Source organism: Lissotriton helveticus (genome assembly GCF_964261635.1).
Source record: "Lissotriton helveticus chromosome 1_1 unlocalized genomic scaffold, aLisHel1.1 SUPER_1_unloc_31, whole genome shotgun sequence".
In the NCBI taxonomy this organism is placed as follows: Eukaryota; Metazoa; Chordata; class Amphibia; order Caudata; family Salamandridae; genus Lissotriton; species Lissotriton helveticus.
This window is the reverse complement of record NW_027611672.1, coordinates 642,796-663,534: the sequence shown is the minus strand read 5'-3', so window position 1 is coordinate 663,534 and position 20,739 is coordinate 642,796. Positions and strand designations below refer to the sequence as shown.

The 20,739-nt window shown below is 50.2% G+C and overlaps 1 protein-coding gene across 1 annotated transcript in view; it reads right to left on the bottom strand.

Annotated features, from left to right (window-relative positions):
* The window catches only part of LOC144805880 (uncharacterized), a 93,326-nt gene extending 73,040 nt beyond the window's left edge, over positions 1-20,286 (bottom strand). Inside the window, exon 1 of the mRNA XM_078672365.1 lies at positions 20,165-20,286. The gene's annotated coding sequence lies outside the window, so the exon portion shown is untranslated. The remainder of the gene's footprint in view (positions 1-20,164) is intronic.
* Positions 20,287-20,739: the final 453 nt, after the last annotated feature.

Below are 20,739 nucleotides of genomic sequence, written 5' to 3'. Positions count from 1 at the left end.
AGAGTCTGTGTAGCCAGCCAGTGTGCGGGGGCGGTTGAGCAGACCGCCAGTGTGCCTCAATGTTCTGTACAGCTGCCCCCAATGCTATTGCTATGAGTCGCCCTCTCCTGGACTTCAATGGGTACATTAGCGTGTTAGGGAGGCCGAGCAAGACATATGCTGGGAATCTGGGAAGTTGAGTGTCTAGGTGGGAGTCTATCTCATCTAGAATGGATTTCCAGTAGGGCTGCAAGCAGTCGCAGCTCCATAGTAGGTGCTCCAATGTGCCCTGTTCCCCACAGCCCCTCCAGCACCAGTCACTAACACAGGAGTCCCATTGGTGTAGACGTTCTGGTGTGTGGTACCAATGGGTGGCTACCTTAGTCAGAGTTTCTGTGAGGCCTGTGTGGTAAGCTGAGTGTCTGGCCCTGTGATATGTACCCCCCCACTCCTTGTGTGTGAACTGCCTTCCTAAGTCTCTCTCCCACCGGACCCTCCCCGCGTTGTGTGTGAATTTGTTGGTGAGGAGGAGTTGTTGGTATAAGTCTGAGATCAGTTTCTTATCTGAGGAGCGCGTCAGGAGCCACTTCTCGTATGCGGTGAGGAAGTGTTGTGCACCAGGTCTAACCGTGGGTTGTAAGGCCCAATGCCGTACCTGTAGGTAGGGCAGACGATCCTCTTCCGTAATGCCATAATCCTCTTTTACTTTCTGAAAGGGTAGGATCCCATTTAAATCAAACATGTGTCCCAGTTCCCTGCAGGGAGTGCGTCTCTAATCCGTGAATGCCCTGGGGTCCAGGCCCGGAGTAAAGTCGGGGTTATCAAAGAGCAGGGTCATCGGTGAGGGGAATGAGGTGAGTTCATGCCGGACCGCCACCTTGTCCCATATCTCCAGGACTGTGCTCGTGATGTGGGACGCATAGAGGTTAGGTGGTCTATGTCCCTTAGGCAGAAACGGGATGCCCTGAAGAGGCTTAGCTGCCACCGCATGGTCTTGGAAGAGCCAGGTTTTGCCTGACTCTAGCTGATGCCATTCAACCAAGGTGTGGAGTTGTGTTGCTTGGAAATACAGAGTGAGATCAGGAACCCCCACACCTCCGTGTTCAGGGGGAAGCGTTGCGATCGTGTGCTTAAATCGTGGACGGCGGCCGTTCCATATGAAACGTGCCAGATCTGTCTGTGCTCGTTGAAGCCAGCCCACTGGGGGGCGCAGCGTGAGTGTCTGGAACACATACAGAAACTGTGGCAACAGGGTCATTTTGACGGCCGCTATCCGACCCAACCAGGAAAGTGAATGCCGCTTCCACCTCCTGAGTTCGTCGGTGAAACAGGAGCGGAGCCTGGTGTAGTTCGCCTCCGTGGTAGCTTGCAGCGTCGAGCCCAAGAGGACTCCCAGATACGGGATCGTGGAGTCGGACCATTTCAGGTCAAATTCTCCTTTGGCGTCGGCGAGCACTTCCGCAGATAGGGATATGTTTAAGGCCTCTGATTTCTCAATGTTGACTTTAAAACCTGATGCCGCTCCGAAGGCAAGGAGCTCAATAAAAAGGGCCCTAAGGGATTGCATTGGTTCGGTCAGAGAAAGCAGGACGTCATCAGCATACAGGCTAATCTTGTGAATGTCCTCGCCAAATTTGATCCCTTTGATGAGGTCGTGGTGCCTGATCCGCTGCGCCAGCGGCTCCATATAGAGCGCAAATAGGATCGGGGAAAGGGGGCACCCTTGTCCGGTGCCTCTGCCTATCGGGAATCTCGGGGATGTGTGGCCGTTGACTCGAACCGTAGCGTTAGGATGGTGATAGCAGTTGAATATGCGGTTACAGAGCGTCTCTCCCAGACCAAATCGCCGCAGTACGAGCTCTAAATAGGGCCAATGTACCCTATCGAAGGCCTTTTCTGCATCGATCGTGAGCAGCATGCAGTCCGGCCGTGCCCGAGATCCTGCCTCTATGAGATGAAGGACTCGCTTGGTGTTGTCACTGGTCTGGCGCCGGGGTATAAAGCCCGCCTGGTCAGGCTCCACTAGCTGCTGCATATATGGTGCTAGTCTATTTGCGAGAATGCCCGTGTAGAGCTTAAGGTCAATATTCAGGAGGGAAATCGGCCTATAAGAGCTACATCGGGTAGGGTCACGGCCTGGTTTGGGTATAACTGATATCGCCGCCTCCAACAAATCCCCCAGGATCGCCCCTGCTTGATCAAAAGTGTTGAAGAGGTCTCGCAGAATCGGGGCCACCTGATGGCAGAGTGTCTTATAGAAGGCCGCTGGGTAGCCGTCAGGGCCCGGTGATTTCCCTAGTTTGAGGCGGGATATCGCTTTTATCACCACCTCCAGTCCGATGGGCCGATCCAGGAGCTCCGCCTGTGCCTCGTTCAACGCTGGGAGAGACACTCCGTCCAGGTATCCCTGGCTCGCTAGCATATCGGGTGCATCTGCCGTGTATAGGTCGGCATAGAAGTCAGCGAATGTCGCGGCAATGGCCGCATCATCCGTGATCTGCTCGCCCTGATCTGTCCTAAGCGCGCGAATACCCTGCCTTTGGCACTGCTCTCGTAGCTTGCTCGCTAGTAATTTCCCACATCTGTTCCCTCCGGTGTAGTAAGCGTGCCGAAGACGTAGTGCAGCGTATTCTGCCACATCCTGGTCTAGGGCCGCCAACAGCTTCCTCTCTACGCAGAGTTGGCACCACGCTCGCGCCGCCCCCGTGCGTTGATGCATCTGCTCCTGCTCCTTAACCCGCTGGGCTATTTCAGCCCGTTTCTGAGCCCGTTCCTTATTGTTGGCCGAGGCTATGGAGATAAATTCTCCCCTAAGAACTGCTTTAAGCGCAGCCCATTGGGTGGCTTTGGTATTGTCTTCATTAGTGTTATGAGTGAGGAATTGAGAGATGGCGGACTCTATCTGTTTAAGGTTAGTAGGGCTCTGGAGCAGATTGTCCCGAAGGCGCCAGTGCAGTTGCGGGCCGAGTGTGCTCGGGAAGAGAAAGGATGCCAGCATTGGGGAATGGTCCGATAGTGAGGTCGGTAGGATATCGACATCTTGTGCGCGGAGGACCAGCTGTGGGGAGCATAAAAAATAATCAAGTCTCGCGTATGTCTTATGAGCTGCCGAGTAGTAAGTGTATGCCGTGGTTTGAGGATGAAGGTGTCTCCATAAATCTGTCAAACCCAGGTCAGCCAAGGTGTGTGCGAGCTGCCTCAGAGAGTGCCCCTACTTGCCCGTATCGCTGGTTAGAGCGGTCAGCTGTGTTGTGGAACACTATGTTGAGATCTCCGCCTAGGAGCAGGTGTGGGTGCGTGTTGGCGGTGGCTGACTCTAGTGCTGCGTGAAGAAATTTCTCCTGGCCCTTATTAGGTGCGTATATGGAACCTATTAGGAATGCGTCCCCCCCCCCATCAGAAAGCGGTGTACTAGCAGCCTACCCTTGAACTCTGCTTCCTTCTGTAGGGCCTGACCGGGAAAGGACCTGGACACCAATATTGCTACTCCTGCCACTTTCTTAGCTGCTGAGGAGAAAAACTGCAAGGGGAAGGCTCGGGATTTAAGGCGGTGGTGGTCCTTTGGCAGCAGATGCGTCTCCTGTAGAAGGCATATATCGGCTGCAGTATATTCCAGGAGGGAGAGTATCACTCCGCGCTTAATGGGGTTATTGAGCCCTCTTACATTGAGGGAAAGAATAGTCAGTGGGCGGGATATTCTAACTGGTTAGAGTGGCCTGTGCTAAGTAGCGCATCCCGCCGAACAGGACTTGGAACTTCAAAATAAAATGGCCTTGGACAAGGAGGGCCCGCCCCACCCCTTACCCCCCAACACCCCCACCCCACAACACCCCTGGATCCCACCCTAACCCCAACTTCCCAACGCTGCTCCCTCCAATAGCCAGAGAGAACCCCCCCCAACCTCTCCCCAACTGCCCGCTCCGCCCTCTCCCCCCAACCTCAACTTGTGAGTCCCAAATTTGAGTCATAGTCCCAGGCCTATCCAGAGTCAGACAGGCCTGTAGAGTCAGTAAATGAAGGTTCAATGTAGAGGAGCGGCAACATTAGCTCCCATGGCTCCCCGGTCCCCCCCACCCCTTCTGTGAATTTGATGCATTAAATCAACCCCCAAACCTCATTCCGTCAGTCCGGGCTCGTCGTGTCCTTGACCACCTCCTGGATAGCAGCAGCCTGTTCCTGGGCTACTGTTTCAGGGTCTGGTTTGAGGCCTTTCTTAGGGTGGCGTCGTCTCCTTACTTGCTGCCATCCATCAGCTTGCGATGAGGAGGGACCCCCGCCTCGCCGCCTCTGCGACAGTCCCCCAGGCGGCTCCTCCTCCTCAGCGTCGAGGCCCAGCAACGTACAGGTGTCAACGAAGGATCTCATCTGGTGTAGGGCACCCTGCCACTTGAAGATTATTCGAAAAGGATGGCCCCATGAATATGGTATCCCTTTCTCTTGGAGAAAGGTCGTGACAGTTCGGAAGGATTTCCGTTTCTGTAGTGTGATGGTCCTGAAATAAGGCCACCGAGTGGCCTCGGATGGTTAGATGCTGCTTCTGGCGTGCCTCCCTCAGGATACGTTCTTTCAGCCGGAAATCGGGGAGGAAGGCCAGAACGTCTGGTGGAGGGGCAGGGCCCCGTCTGTTCGGCCCCACTCTGTGTGCTCGGTAAATGCGGACCTCAAAGTCGGCTGGTTCCCCAAGGATCTCCCTGAAGAGCTCTTGTAGGTAGCATGTCACGCTGTTCCCCTCTGCTTTTAATGGAATTCCCCGCACGCGGATGTTGTTTCTCCGGGAACGGTTTTCGAGGTCCTCCGCGTGCGCCTGAAGGTCTACCTGTTGTTCTCGGAGCTGGAGCACCTCTTGCCGTAAGAATTCAACTTCTTCGCTGCGAGCTTGGTCTGTGGTCTCCACTGCCTCCACCCGTTCACCCAGGCTGTCCACGTCTCTGCGCAATTCTCGTTGTTCCCCGGCCAGATCCTGTTTCAGGGCCGTAAAGTCGTCCCGCAGGGTATTGAATAGGGTTTCCAGGAACGCCTTCGTGATTGGGGCGCTACCGTCATCCTGCAGTGTAGCGTGGGCCTGGGTGGTAGGCGATGGGGGTGTGCGGGCCTTATCTCCTTTCGTGGCGGTCTTGGCTAGCATGTCCGGTATTGTGTGTTCTTCTCTGCGACTTGTGTTGGCCATAACCCCAGTCATCGGGGTGGATCAGGAGGGCTCCAAACGCAGAGCGTTTCCCAGAGTCTCAGTGAGTGAAGCTGGGTGCAAGTGGGTGCAGAGGTGACGCTTTGGGGGGACTACGTCAGCCAGTCCAGGATGGTGCTGTGCAGCGGGTTAGGGCCCGAGGTATCTTCCACTCACCGCCCAGTCCGGTGTTCCTTGGGGTGCTTCGTGCGGCTGCAGGCAATGGGGGCCGGTGGGGTGGTTCTATCGGTGCTTGCGTGTCCCCCTCTCCTATGGTGTAGGCCTCTCCGGGTGTCTGGGTCTAGTCTTTTATTCCTTGCGCAGTCGGGCCAGGTCTGGCAGGGTCAGCCCAGTGGCAGCGGGACACCGGCAAGGCTTGGCTCAGCTCAGCGGTGGCAGGGACCTCGGCAAGGCGTAGTTCGCTTAGGCGCCCTGAGCTTATTCCCTGTGATTGCCGCCGTGTGGGTCCGAGGCCGCAGGCTCCGGGGTCTGGTCAACCGCTCTCAATACGCCGCTTTGGGCCGCTTAGGGTCAAGCTCCCAAGGCCGTGCCTCCTGCGGTATTGGGGGTGCGCCAAGGCGCCGCTGCACTGACCTGAGCTGGGGGGCCTCGGAAGTGTGGGCCCGACTTCATCAGGACCGGGTCCGATAGCCCATCAGGGCGTCGCTGCCAGTCGTAGGCGCCAGTGGTGCGATGCCAGTGTACAGGTGTAGGCCCGTCTGTGCGCTCGGGTACAGCTGGAGGCCGCCTGGCCGGCTATGTTCTCCCGCATTCATTTGGCGCCTATCTGCCGGGAGGGCCGCTAGCTGGTGTGTGGGACTCGGCCCTCCGGGTCCGGACCCCTCGTCTGTGTCTGGGAGCGGGTCCTTGCGTCGGTGCAATCTGCGGGCTGCGTCCGCCCAGGGATACTGCGTGGGGGGCTCCGGTTCGGCACTCACCTGGGGTCGAGTCCCGCAGATGTCCAGGCTAGGCTCAACGCCGGGGCCTCAGGTAGTGGAGGCCGGCCGGGGCCGTGGTGGTGCTCAGGCCCGTCGGACCCGTCGATCGCCCAGGTTTGGCCTCCCGCTGCGCCGGCGGTCCAGTTGCCCCTTAAGGTCCCCGGTAAGGTAGGATCCCACTCCAGCGGATCGTCGTCAGGCCGCGGGCTCCGCTGGGCAGTTCGGCGCCGCCATTGCGCCGGTCCCGGCTTCTACGGTGTGAAGGCACCCGCCGCCGTTGCAGAAGTCGGCGAAAAGTGCATCGCTTCGTGGCCCAGCCCTGTCGCAACGGCGTGTGGGAGTTTCAGGGGGATTTCCCAGCTATTACTTGGGATTTTCGGGGTTAGGGCCGGGGAGCCACGCGAAACACGTCCGCTCAAGCCGCCATCTTAGCCACGCCCCCCAGGTTTTACTTTAGACAAAAGGTCCAGGAACACCTGTGTACAGTAGTTCTCTGCAATCTTCTATGCTGGTGCAGATTGGTAGTGCCTGGCTCTTCTTAGGTCGTCAGGAACTGAAGTTGAGGGACTGGGGATGCCACCTAAAAACTAGATTTAAGGGTGTTACAAGAGAGTGACAGGTAGTGTCCAATGGGCCCTTTGCCTGGTTGTATAGGTCCTCTAACATGCCCACCTTCTGTGAGACGAGGACACAGTCCTAGCCCTAAGTAGATAAGTCCCATCATCTTCAAGATGGTGGGCACTGAAAAGTGTACTTGACCTAGCCTCCAGTACCCGAGGGCTGGAGTTGGCAGAGGGGGCACATCTCCTATTCTATCTAAGGTTTCCGGCCTGTCCTGCCGCCTAAAAGGGGGTAAGGACAGGATGGAGGCCAGCTCCTTCGAACAGGAGAGGCTGGGGTCACATTACAAAGGAGGCAAGACCTCTGAAGCTCCCCACCACAGATGGCTCTTCCTGTCTAGGGGAGACGTGAACACCTCCACCCAGGAAAGGCATAGTTCTCAGCCTCAGAGTGCAGGCACTCTCCCCTGAGGTCAGAATATAGCCTGTGGTAGCAGGCTGGCTCAGGCCAGTCAATGACCACACTAAGGATTGGTAGGTTTCAGGGGACCCCTCTAAGGGGCCCTCTGTGTGCAATGTTTAATAAAATTGACACTGGAATCAGTGCAAGTTTATTATGTTGAGATGCTTGGTGCCAAACATCACATATTTCAGTGAAGCCATCATGTAGCTGCGAACTCATAATGACGAGTGTCCAGCCTATGTACTTACTATGACTTTCCTGGTCACTTACAATATCCTGGAATCGACTAGGATATTGCAGGGGCATCAGGGGCTTTTCATGCAGATATGCCCTCACAGGGGGGAGGGGATGTGGTGCAGCAGCCAGAGCTGCCGACTTGGGAACTGGGAATCCGGGTTCAAGTCTGTGCTTCAGCGCAACATCCTGTGATTCAGGGCAATCACTGTATCTCCCGGTACCCATAGACAACGTCTGTAAACCATCACAGGTGATGAGCTGCAATATATAAATCTGCAAACTTTAACTCACTGCCCGAGATTTGTGTAAGACATCCCTCTAGCAGTGTTCATGGGAATGGCACACAGGGATGTGTGCCAGGTCGGCTCTTCAGTTTTGTCAGTAGGTGACGGAGTCTGAATTTAATAAGTGTCCCACTCAGTAAGGAGGGATCTATCACCCACTCCCCTTCTTCTCTGTTGTTGTCAGTTGTGTGTGCGTCCTCCGGGTGATGAGACATCGATGCCACTGGAGGGGGCAGCCCGATGATTGATGAAGGCAGAGGAAGAGGTGTCTGTGGGACAGATGAGGCCGACTCCGAGGGAGGAAATCGGCGGTAGTAGTCATCAAGCACATGTTGCAAGTTAGTGATGAGAGACATGGGCATCTGCACAGTTGGATTCTCAAGTGGTGGTTGAGTATTAGGCTCAGGGTAATAATCATATCCTTGGTCATCATCAATATCTTGTCATTTGATGAGAAGCTCGGAAGGAGTACGAGCAGCACGGAACCGGTCATCCTCTTCCGAAACCTCCTCATTAGCCCCATAGTCAAAAGGCTCCACAGAAAGATTTGGAGATGGTTGAAATGGCAATAGATCCAAAGAAGAGTTCCTAAGTTGACATTGAAGTGGGGAAACATCCGTCGTTCCTGAAGGCGGCAAAAGTGTTGCTGAAGATTTCAAGGGGACTAGAGACATCAAAGCTGAAGGTGGAACCAAGGATGCCGCTGCCGACTCAGCAGTCGACGACGAAGAGCGTGGGTGAAGTTCCGTAAGGAAAGGTGTCTGTGCTGTCAACGAGGCAACCGTCGAGGAGGCAACCGTCGACGAAGCAGGTGGAGCCTTGAGAGCCATCGACCGTCTCGTCAGCGAGGAGGCATCCGTCGATGACTGACCGGAGACAGACCTCTTTTATGTCAACGACGAAGTGAGGGAGGTGGCAGACGAGCGAGGCTTCACCGACACCATGACAAACGTCGACAGAGAGGACGCTGACGACATAATCATTGTAGGTTGAGGAGAAGAGAAGGTGGAAGTCGTCGTTGTAGAAGTGGCGACGGAAGTCATTGTCGACGAGGAACTCATTTTTTAGGCAAATTTGTTGCAGGAATAGACTAGGACGTCTGAGAATTAGAGGCAGATCTCGGAGGCGTAGAGGGCATAAGTAGTCCCTTAGAAGGAGCAGGAGCCCTTTTTGAGGAGGAAGTCTGGCCTTCATGAGTAGAGGTGTGGTGTTTCTTGAGAATCTTAACCTTAGCAGATACCATCTCCGCCTCACTAGCCCTCTTCTTAGAGATGACAGTCCCGAGAGAGGAATCACTCTCAACATCTGATAAGTGATCATCCTTGGTCTTGAGTTTCTGTAACCACAGAAGTAGACGTCCCTCTCTGTCTCTTTAAGTCTTTTGAGGAAAAGTCCTGCGGATTTTACAATCTCTCACCTGATGTTCAAGGTGGAGGCAGTAGATACACTTTTTGTGGGGGTCTTCGGAATGAAGCCGGAGTTTCCCACAAGACTCACAGTCTCGGATGAGTGACCTCTTTGTAGTAGACAAAGCAGTGAAGATATTCTGAAGAGTTTCTGAAGGGTAAAGGTAGTTGTACTGAGCAGAGCTCAGGGAGACTCCCTTCACACGACGTGCAGTAGAAAATCTGAGAGCCTGAGCCTCTGAGGAGAAGGTTCCAGAGGGTGCTGTAGCCTGATTGGCTGGAGTTTGTACCATATCTAATGACTTGGACAAGTTATTAAAGTGGCAACTACCCAGTGTCTGTATCTACTCGGGTCCAGAGATATATCCACACTCTGGATCTTAGGTCTTCCCATTTGAATACCCTAGCTACTTCGTCCTTTAAACGCTGAAATTGGGGGGACTAAGATTTGCGGTCCTGGCCCCTCAATTTTGGAATTCTCTCCCTCAGGACATTAGATTGAGGATATCATATCCTCAATTTTGGAAACTCTTAAAAACCTGGCTCTTTCGCCAGGCTTATGAATGAATCACTTAGTGGCAGGACTCCCTTGTCCGCAGCGCCATGAAACCTTGTGGTGTGCACGCGCTTTATAAGTATTTTTAACATAACGTAACATTTAACATCGTCTAAATGGGACAACCTGGTAAGTCCTTCTGCATTGGCACTCCCAGGTCTCTGTTTCACTTCAAAGTCCATTCCCTGTAGGGAGATGGACTACTTTAGCAAATTGGGATTTCCACCTTTCATTTGCATTAACCATCCGAGAAGCCTGTGGTCGGTTTGAACTAGGAAGTGAGAGCCAAAGAGGTTTGACCTAAACTTCTCAAGGGACCAAACCACAGCAAAGGGGTCCATCTAAATGGCAGTTCAATGCTGCTCCCTGGGGATTAGCCTTCTACTGATGAAAGCCACTGGCTGATCTTGACCTTGGTCATGTTTTTGGGATAGCACTGCTCCTATACCATGTTCAGAGGCATCAGTCTGCACAATAAATTGCTTGGCATAATCTGCAGATTTCAGAACAGCTGCAGAGCACATCGCTTCCTTCAGCGTATCAAGAGCCTTTAGACAGCTCACAGTCCAGTTCACTATTTGTCGGCATTCTTTTGGAAGTTTGTTCTGTGAGGGGTGCCACAATGGTGCCATAATCCCTCACAAACCTCATATAGTACCTGTGAAGCCAAGAAAGGCCCTCTCTTGAGTCTGGGTAGTAGGAGCCACCCAGTCCAGAATTGTCTAGATCTTGGGTTGTAATGGTTGAACCTGGCCTCCACTCACGAGGCGACCCAAGTATGCAACCTTTCCCTGCCCTATCTGGCACTTGCATGCCTTGATAATGAGGCCTGCACTTCTCAGAGCCTCCAGTACTTTCCTAAGTTGGATCAGGTGCTCCTGCCAGGTGGAGCTGAAGACAGCAATATTGTGTAGAAATGCTGCACTCAACGATTCCAATCCAGCAAGGGCTTAGTTCACCAACCTTTGAAAAGTGGCAGGTGCATTTTTCAAACCAAAGGGCACCACAGTGAACTGATAATACCCATCTGGGGTTGAAAATGCAGATATTTCTTTTGCTCCTGCAGTCGTCAGTCCTATCTGCCAGTGCTCTGATGTGAGATCGAACATACTCAGATACTTGGCTGCTCCCAACCTGTCAATAAGTTCATCTGCCCATGGAGTTTGGTATTCATTGCTTTTGGTCACAGCATTCACACCCCAATAGTTCACACAAAACCTCATTTCTTTCTTACCATCCTGGTTATGAGACTTGGGGATTAAGACAACTGGGCAGGTCCAGGGGGGGCAGGTCCAGGGGCTCTCAGAAGGCTTTAAAACTCCTAATTCCAGCATCATGCTTACTTCAGCTTTGATGCTCTCTTTCACATGTTCAGTCGGCCTGTATGTTTTATTCTCGAAAGGTAGTCTTTCATCAGCGTCTACAGCATGGATACACCATCTAGTCTGGCGAGAGGTCAAAAATAAGAGCTCAGCAAAATGATTTAGGACTTGCCTGCAATTAGTCTCCTGATGGGCAGGTAGGGTGTCTGACAAGACCACACCTTCCACTGACCCATCTTTTGGATTGCTGGACAGGTCAGGGACAGGTTCGCTCTTTGCTTCCTGATCCTCATCTGGAACCATGAGCAAGATCACATCTGCCATGTCATAGTAGGGTGTAAGGCGGTTGAGATGGATGACCTCTTATGGTTCCTGTCACAGCCAGGGTCTACCAGGTAGGTGACCTCCCTTTTTCTTTCTAGGATAGGGTAGGGTCCACTCCACTTACCGTGCAGATCTCAAGGAACCACGGGCCCCAAAACCCACACCATCTGCCCTGGATGGAACTCAACCATAGCAACCTTTTGGCATCACCAGAGCTTCTGGAGCTAGGCTGACCTCAATGTTTTTGCTTGCTTTTTCCACGTACTCATACATACTGGAGCAAACGCCAAGCATATAGTCAACTATATCTGCTACGGTTCAACAAGAGGTTTCTCCAATCCCTCCTTCACAAGGCACAGTGGTCCTGACAGGAAATCCCAAACAGAAATAAGGAGGACCCCATTCCCTTCTATGGCCCTTCCCAATAGGCAAAAAGCAGGCATGGAAGTAAGACATCCCATCTTCTTCTGAGTTTTTCAGGAAGTCCATCAATCATGCCCATCATCTTTCAACAAGGCCATTACACATAGCAGAGTGGCTTTGGCCAGGACTTATGCAGCGGGGGATTGGAGGTCCCACATTTGGACCCCTAATATTATGCCGTTCAATTGCAACACGCAGCTCGATGGCTCAACACAGTCCCTAGTAGGGAAATGCGGCTCTTCGAGCAAATGGTGGACGCTGGTTGTCTTCCAGAGCTGTTAATGGAGGAATAAGGTACACCGAGAGATACTCCATATGTTGTGCGACAGACGGCCAGAGTATGACAATGGTTTGTAGTGAGAGTAGTTAAGCGCGCACCATTCCATAGGGAGCTCTCAATCTGGATATTAAAATCAATCAGGCAGATAGCACTCAGTTTGTCCTTCCAGGCATTGAGGGAGGGGGATGCGAGCAATAGGGTGAATTGTACCCAGATGAGACTTCTCGCCTTTAAACATGCCCGCAAAGATTTTGGTCTAAGCCAGTGGCTATTTTTACAAGATGCAGGCTTGGCAGACGTAACTAAGCACACCTGGCCATGCTTTGCGACAGCTCCGCTGCATGTTCAAACCCTGGAAATACTGCTAACCTATGGCACTTGTAGACACCTAATTATGGATCTTTACAGTACAATGCGATCAGATACAGTAGGCACTACACACGGACCGAGGCCTGGAATTTAGACTTTGACATTCCAATGGAAGATCAAGACCGGTAGCGGGCCTGTGAACTAACACGCATGGTTTCTAGTAATGCCCATTTTCAACTGATACATTATAATTTTCTGCGAAGAACCTACTTAACGCCACAAGGCCTTCATCGAATGGTCGGGTCTTGCCCCGATATATGCTTGCACTGCAACACTGTGGGGGCTGATTTCTTACATTAACCATGATCCTGCGATGCAATACACTCCTTCTGGCAAATAGCTGTCGAAGAAATGGTGAAGTCTGGCCTTCATGAGTAGAGGTGTGGTGTTTCTTGAGAATCTTAACCTTAGCAGATACCATCTCCGCCTCACTAGCCCTCTTCTTAGAGATGACAGTCCCGAGAGAGGAATCACTCTCAACATCTGATAAGTGATCATCCTTGGTCTTGAGTTTCTGTAACCACAGAAGTAGACGTCCCTCTCTGTCTCTTTAAGTCTTTTGAGGAAAAGTCCTGCGGATTTTACAATCTCTCACCTGATGTTCAAGGTGGAGGCAGTAGATACACTTTTTGTGAGGGTCTTCGGAATGAAGCCGGAGTTTCCCACAAGACTCACAGTCTCGGATGAGTGACCTCTTTGTAGTAGACAAAGCAGTGAAGATATTCTGAAGAGTTTCTGAAGGGTAAAGGTAGTTGTACTGAGCAGAGCTCAGGGAGACTCCCTTCACACGACGTGTGGTAGAAAATCTGAGAGCCTGAGCCTCTGAGGAGAAGGTTCCAGAGGGTGCTGTAGCCTGATTGGCTGGAGTTTGTACCATATCTAATGACTTGGACAAGTTATTAAAGTGGCAACTACCCAGTGTCTGTATCTACTCGGGTCCAGAGATATATCCACACTCTGGATCTTAGGTCTTCCCATTTGAATACCCTAGCTACTTCGTCCTTTAAACGCTGAAATTGGGGGGACTAAGATTTGCGGTCCTGGCCCCTCAATTTTGGAATTCTCTCCCTCAGGACATTAGATTGAGGATATCATATCCTCAATTTTGGAAACTCTTAAAAACCTGGCTCTTTCGCCAGGCTTATGAATGAATCACTTAGTGGCAGGACTCCCTTGTCCGCAGCGCCATGAAACCTTGTGGTGTGCACGCGCTTTATAAGTATTTTTAACATAACGTAACATTTAACATCGTCTAAATGGGACAACCTGGTAAGTCCTTCTGCATTGGCACTCCCAGGTCTCTGTTTCACTTCAAAGTCCATTCCCTGTAGGGAGATGGACTACTTTAGCAAATTGGGATTTCCACCTTTCATTTGCATTAACCATCCGAGAAGCCTGTGGTCGGTTTGAACTAGGAAGTGAGAGCCAAAGAGGTTTGACCTAAACTTCTCAAGGGACCAAACCACAGCAAAGGGGTCCATCTAAATGGCAGTTCAATGCTGCTCCCTGGGGATTAGCCTTCTACTGATGAAAGCCACTGGCTGATCTTGACCTTGGTCATGTTTTTGGGATAGCACTGCTCCTATACCATGTTCAGAGGCATCAGTCTGCACAATAAATTGCTTGGCATAATCTGCAGATTTCAGAACAGCTGCAGAGCACATCGCTTCCTTCAGCGTATCAAGAGCCTTTAGACAGCTCACAGTCCAGTTCACTATTTGTCGGCATTCTTTTGGAAGTTTGTTCTGTGAGGGGTGCCACAATGGTGCCATAATCCCTCACAAACCTCATATAGTACCTGTGAAGCCAAGAAAGGCCCTCTCTTGAGTCTGGGTAGTAGGAGCCACCCAGTCCAGAATTGTCTAGATCTTGGGTTGTAATGGTTGAACCTGGCCTCCACTCACGAGGCGACCCAAGTATGCAACCTTTCCCTGCCCTATCTGGCACTTGCATGCCTTGATAATGAGGCCTGCACTTCTCAGAGCCTCCAGTACTTTCCTAAGTTGGATCAGGTGCTCCTGCCAGGTGGAGCTAAAGACAGCAATATTGTGTAGAAATGCTGCACTCAACGATTCCAATCCAGCAAGGGCTTAGTTCACCAACCTTTGAAAAGTGGCAGGTGCATTTTTCAAACCAAAGGGCACCACAGTGAACTGATAATACCCATCTGGGGTTGAAAATGCAGATATTTCTTTTGCTCCTGCAGTCGTCAGTCCTATCTGCCAGTGCTCTGATGTGAGATCGAACATACTCAGATACTTGGCTGCTCCCAACCTGTCAATAAGTTCATCTGCCCATGGAGTTTGGTATTCATTGCTTTTGGTCACAGCATTCACACCCCAATAGTTCACACAAAACCTCATTTCTTTCTTACCATCCTGGTTATGAGACTTGGGGATTAAGACAACTGGGCAGGTCCAGGGGCTCTCAGAAAGCTTTAAAACTCCTAATTCCAGCATCATGCTTACTTCAGCTTTGATGCTCTCTTTCACATGTTCAGTCGGCCTGTATGTTTTATTCTCGAAAGGTAGTCTTTCATCAGCGTCTACAGCATGGATACACCATCTAGTCTGGCGAGAGGTCAAAAAGAAGAGCTCAGCAAAATGATTTAGGACTTGCCTGCAATTAGTCTCCTGATGGGCAGGTAGGGTGTCTGACAAGACCACACCTTCCACTGACCCATCTTTTGGATTGCTGGACAGGTCAGGGACAGGTTCGCTCTTTGCTTCCTGATCCTCATCTGGAACCATGAGCAAGATCACATCTGCCATGTCATAGTAGGGTGTAAGGCGGTTGAGATGGATGACCTCTTATGGTCACAGCCAGGGTCTACCAGGTAGGTGACCTCCCTTTTTCTTTCTAGGACAGGGTAGGGTCCACTCCACTTACCGTGCAGATCCCAAGGAACCACAGGCCCCAAAACCCACACCATCTGCCCTGGATGGAACTCAACCATAGCAACCTTTTGGCATCACCAGAGCTTCTGGAGCTAGGCTGACCTCAATGTTTTTGCTGGCTTTTTCCACGTACTCACACATACTGGAGCAAACGCCAAGCACATAGTCAACTATATCTGCTACGGTTCAACAAGAGGTTTCTCCAATCCCTCCTTCACAAGGCACAGTGGTCCCGACAGGAAATCCCAAACAGAAATAAGGAGGACCCCACTCCCTTCTATGGCCCTTCCCAATAGGCAAAAAGCAGGCATGGAAGTAAGACATCCCATCTTCTTCTGAGTTTTTCAGGAAGTCCATCAATCATGCCCTTCATCTTTCAACAAGGCCATTACACATAGCAGAGTGGCTTTGGCCAGGACTTATGCAGCGGGGGATTGAAGGTCCCACATTTGGACCCCTAATATTATGCCGTTCAATTGCAACACGCAGCTCGATCGCTCAACACAGTCCCTAGTAGGGAAATGCGGCTCTTCGAGCAAATGGTGGACGCTGGTTGTCTTCCAGAGCTGTTAATGGAGGAATAAGGTACACCGAGAGATACTCCATATGTTGTGCGACAGACGGCCAGAGTATGGCATTGGTTTGTAGTGAGAGTAGTTAAGCGCGCACCATTCCATAGGGAGCTCCCAATCTGGATATTAAAATCAATCAGGCAGATGGCACTCAGTTTGTCCTTCCAGGCATTGAGGGAGGGGGATGCGAGCAATAGGGTGAATTGTACCCAGATGAGACTTCTCGCCTTTAAACATGCCCGCAAAGATTTTGGTCTAAGCCAGTGGCTATTTTTACAAGATGCAGGCTTGGCAGACGTAACTAAGCACACCTGGCCATGCTTTGCGACAGCTCCGCTGCATGTTCAAACCCTGGAAATACTGCTAACCTATGGCACTTGTAGACACCTAATTATGGATCTTTACAGTACAATGCGATCAGATACAGTAGGCACTACACACGGACCGAGGCCTGGAATTTAGACTTTGACATTCCAATGGAAGATCAAGACCGGTAGCGGGCCTGTGAACTAACACGCATGGTTTCTAGTAATGCCCATTTTCAACTGATACATTATAATTTTCTGCGAAGAACCTACTTAACGCCACAAGGCCTTCATCGAATGGTCGGGTCTTGCCCCGATATATGCTTGCACTGCAACACTGTGGGGGCTGATTTCTTACATTAACCATGATCCTGCGATGCAATACACTCCTTCTGGCAAATAGCTGTCGAAGAAATGGTGCATGCCACACAACTAAGTATTGAGCTGACACCCAAATGCTGTTTATTAGGCCTCTTTAGTTGTCAGAAAGGGCGCATGATAACCTATACATTTGGTCAGTCGCCAATGGTACTGGCATGACGTAAAATTGCAATCACATGGCTGCCCAGCATGCCCCAACGATTGCGCTCTGGCACAGAGATGGGCCTCTTCTTCTACGGCGGACGCTTCTATCTCGTCTTGGTCAGATTCTTCCCCCGAAAGCATGTCCTGAAGGCACATCTTGGGAATCCAGATAGATTTCGAGCACGGAATCCGACTCTGGAATCGAGAGGGCCTCTTCTTCTACGGAGGACGCTTCTATCTCTTCTTGGTCAGATTCTTCTGCAAAGATATCCAGAGTGTGTTGAATGCTTTGACGCTTCCTCTCTCGTCATCGAGTCTGATGATCGGGTAGAGTCCTCTTGGACCGAAACGACTTACAAGCGTTGCAGTCTTCCTGCTTGTGCTCTGGAGAGAGGCGCAAGTTACAAACTTGATGTAGGTCAATGCGAGGGTACTAGGCGTGCCACCCAGGACAGAAATGGGCTCCGTTTCATTTGCAGATGGCTGGCCCTATGCAGCAAGGCCCGATGATTGCCCACAAGGTTTTCGATCGAAAATGGAGAATTTGTTGATTAATTTGAAACGCGGAGAACAGGGAAACGCGTACCTAATCAATACCGTTGAGGGTAAAGTGGACTGCACACTGAGAGGAACCCGAAGAGCGGTTTCAGAGCGCAGCAATACACATCTGAACCAGTTTGGGGTAAAAAACAACAATGGAGTCAATGCCCATGCGCACTATCACCGAAAGGAGGAGTCACCTTACCTCGCGACTGGAAAGACTTCTTCGAAGAAAAACAACTTGCAAACATCCGGACCCAACACAAGATGGCAGGAGTGTGCAAAGCATGTGCATCTACAGCATACATGCCTCGAACAGAGGATTAATGGCCCCAAATATCTGCCGTGGTATCTGGTCATGTTGTGGCTGAGTGTGCCATGTGATGTGGCAGGCTATAGTGCTTGGTGTGATTTGGTCATTTTTGACAAGGTGGAGTGCTGAATGGTTAGGCAATTTTTGATTTTATTTGTCTTTGGCATCGTGTGATATAGTGCGGTACCTACCTTATGATGTAAGTAAATAAATTACATTGCTAATATACCATAAGGATGTGGGGTGAGTGGTATTATGGCCGAAGCCTTGCTGATTATATGCAGAATAACAGGTCTGGGAGGTCACTACTGACTAGAGCAGGTTAGCAGAAGCACAGGCCTTGGGCATTGATCCTATTGAGGATAATATGTGACGGGCCACTGGTGACTGGAGCTGGCTAGCAAGAACGCTGGCCTCTGGTATTCATTACAAGCAGGGTAACAATACATGTCAATATTGACAGGACCTGGTTGGCAAAGGAGCTGACCTCTGGTTTTGAATATTTGCAGGATTTAAGGTACAGGGGTCCCTACTGACTGGAGTTACCTAGCTAGATAATAGCTCTCAGGGGGGCAATACTGACTGAAGTTGGTTAGTATGATCACTAGTCCCAAGGTGCTACTAATGACTCAAGTTGGCTAGAATGATAACAGGTCCCAGGGGCCAGTACTAACAGGAGCTGGCTAGTAGGCTTACATACAGGCCCAAGGGGCTACTACTGACTGGAGCTGGCTAATAGAATAACAGACCCAAGGGTGGAGGGGTGCGAGTGGCACCAGTGACTGGAGTTGGCTAGAAGCATTGACAACCTTGGGTACTGATTAAATGCAGGATTCCAAGTCACAGGAGGCACGGCTGAATATGGCTGGCTAATAGCAGTGGTGGCCACTGGGAAGAAGGAATGGAGAAAGCATAACTGGATATACTGGTTTCTTTAATACCGATAATTGGTTACCCATGAATGCCATAACGTGCATTAATATATTACATTACCAAATTACAATAAAATTTGATGTCTCTGTTCGCCTTAATATGCCTGCAAAGTTACATGATTCTATTAGGGCCCAGAACCATCTTATTTAGTCATTTCCATCTTCACACTTTCCTGCATCTTGTAGTAATTGAATATTGACAAACACAAGTGTTATTTCCAGAAACAGTGAATTCTGCAGCTTTTCTGTGTATCTTTTATAATAATAATAATAATAATACCGATATTTATATAGCGCGAACAGCTACCTCGCAAGGAGGTGTCCCGGCGCTGAGTAATCATTTTTTTCCAGGCAAAAAAGGGCGGAGAAAGGGGAGGGAGTGTTTAGTTATTCTGGGAAAAGAGCCAAGTCTTTAGCTGCCTCTTAAAACTGGCTTCCGTTGGAGCCAATTGGATGTTGGCCGGTAGGGCGACCTGCACCTCACAGACTACGCACATTGCTCTCGAGAGAAGATCCTGCCTCCTACTCATTAGTGTTGTTTCAGTAACTGTTTCTATCATGTGTTCATGTTTCATTGACTTGTATTAGGAGAAAAGTGTATAAAAATACATTGTGTAGCATTAGCATTATATTCTCCAAATTGCTTTAGGATGGATGCTCTCGTCCATTGCAAAGACAATTGTCACTTGTTACTTTGCTTGGCCTTTTGCTATTTTTGCATTAAATGTATGATAGATGTGTAGGCCTCCCGGTGTGTAGTGTTTTATTTTATATAGCACAAAAGATGCTGAGGAAAATGACAGTCCAGTATACACAATCTTCATATAAATTAACTCACAGTATACTGTTCTGGAGGTTCAGTCCCACAAACATTATCTCTAACTGAACGCAGACTAGGAAGCATGTGCTTTTCAAACCAGTTGCCCTCTGATGCGGCGTCCTCGCTAATGGATAAGTCAGTATCTCCTGCATTTTAGGAGGGTTACCGTATCTAGTGCACTCTGTTAGGCAGTGCTCACCTGTTGCTCACCAGATGTTAATAGGCACCTTTTCACCTATGCCCGGTGCAGGGCTTTGAGTTACAGAGATAATCATGCTGTGGAGAAGATTAGGTCTCATTTACCCATTTTCCCATATTTGGTCCTGATGAAATGCCAACAGATTGCTCCATAACTACACAGGGCATGAAAAAAGTATAGACCCCAGCTTACAAGCAGGTCCATAGATGATAGACACTTTCACACAGTGATAGGGGCCATTAGTTCCTCAATTTCTCTGCCACCGTTTTTAATCTCAACATGGACGAGGAAGATCACATTAACTATATTGCGGGAACTGGTCGATAGTTGATCTTATATTCAGGCTTTCCCCAATCTCACATCTTATGACACAAACATTCTGTGTCCTACTATGCTCATCCGGCATACTTAATAAAAGATCTCCGACAAAGTGCCCTCTTGTGGTGCCTGCCAGGCATTGTAGCGCTGGCGGGGTGAGGAGTATAGCCCAATGATGAAGCATGTCACCTTCAGGTGAGTGAACGCAACTTGTCTTAAGAGCACATGCTTCCTAGGGTGTCTCCGTTCAGTTATAGATAATGACTCTGGGACTGAACCTCCGGAACAGTATACAGTGATTTGACTGTTTTATTTAACACATGTACATAGCAGATATTGGCGCTTGCTTCTTCCACAAAGATGATCCGATAGCTGCCTCGGAGCGCACATCTTACAGACGAGTATGGGGTTATCATGTTGCTGCTACAAGGTCCTTACCTGTGTGAGTTATCGGGATAGATGCAGGGGGCAGACCCAAACCAGCCACACGTGGAGATCAATGAAAAATACTGAAGAATTAACAGAGCTTCCAAGCTGGTGACCATTACTTAATTGACCTTGAAAATAAAAGACACGGTTTTAGTATTCTGGTGACTCATGACCATAAAAAACAAAGGTTATAAATTCAATATAGTGTCAAATACTTAAAAAATGGAACTGGATGCGCTGAATCCGATGTTGTCTCAGGACATGTGTGACACCTTCCACCACTATTGCTTATGGGACTTGTAGTTTTGTTTTTCTCATTAAAAGGATGGTCTCTAAGGTCCCAGTGTTCTAATCGATGTTGGTCAAGATCAGAGGCCTGATGGAGGATGAAGCATGACACTGCTCTGCTTAGCAGTGAGATGACTGACAGTTCCCCAGCCCTTCCATTCTTTGACCTACAGAAACTCGTCGGCCATTCATATTTTTTTGCAACGACAAAAACTATTATTGCAGCTTGTGTCACTGAAGAGACTTAAAACCCCTGGGAGAAAACGGAGGTGTCGATTTTTGGGGGTAATCAGGAT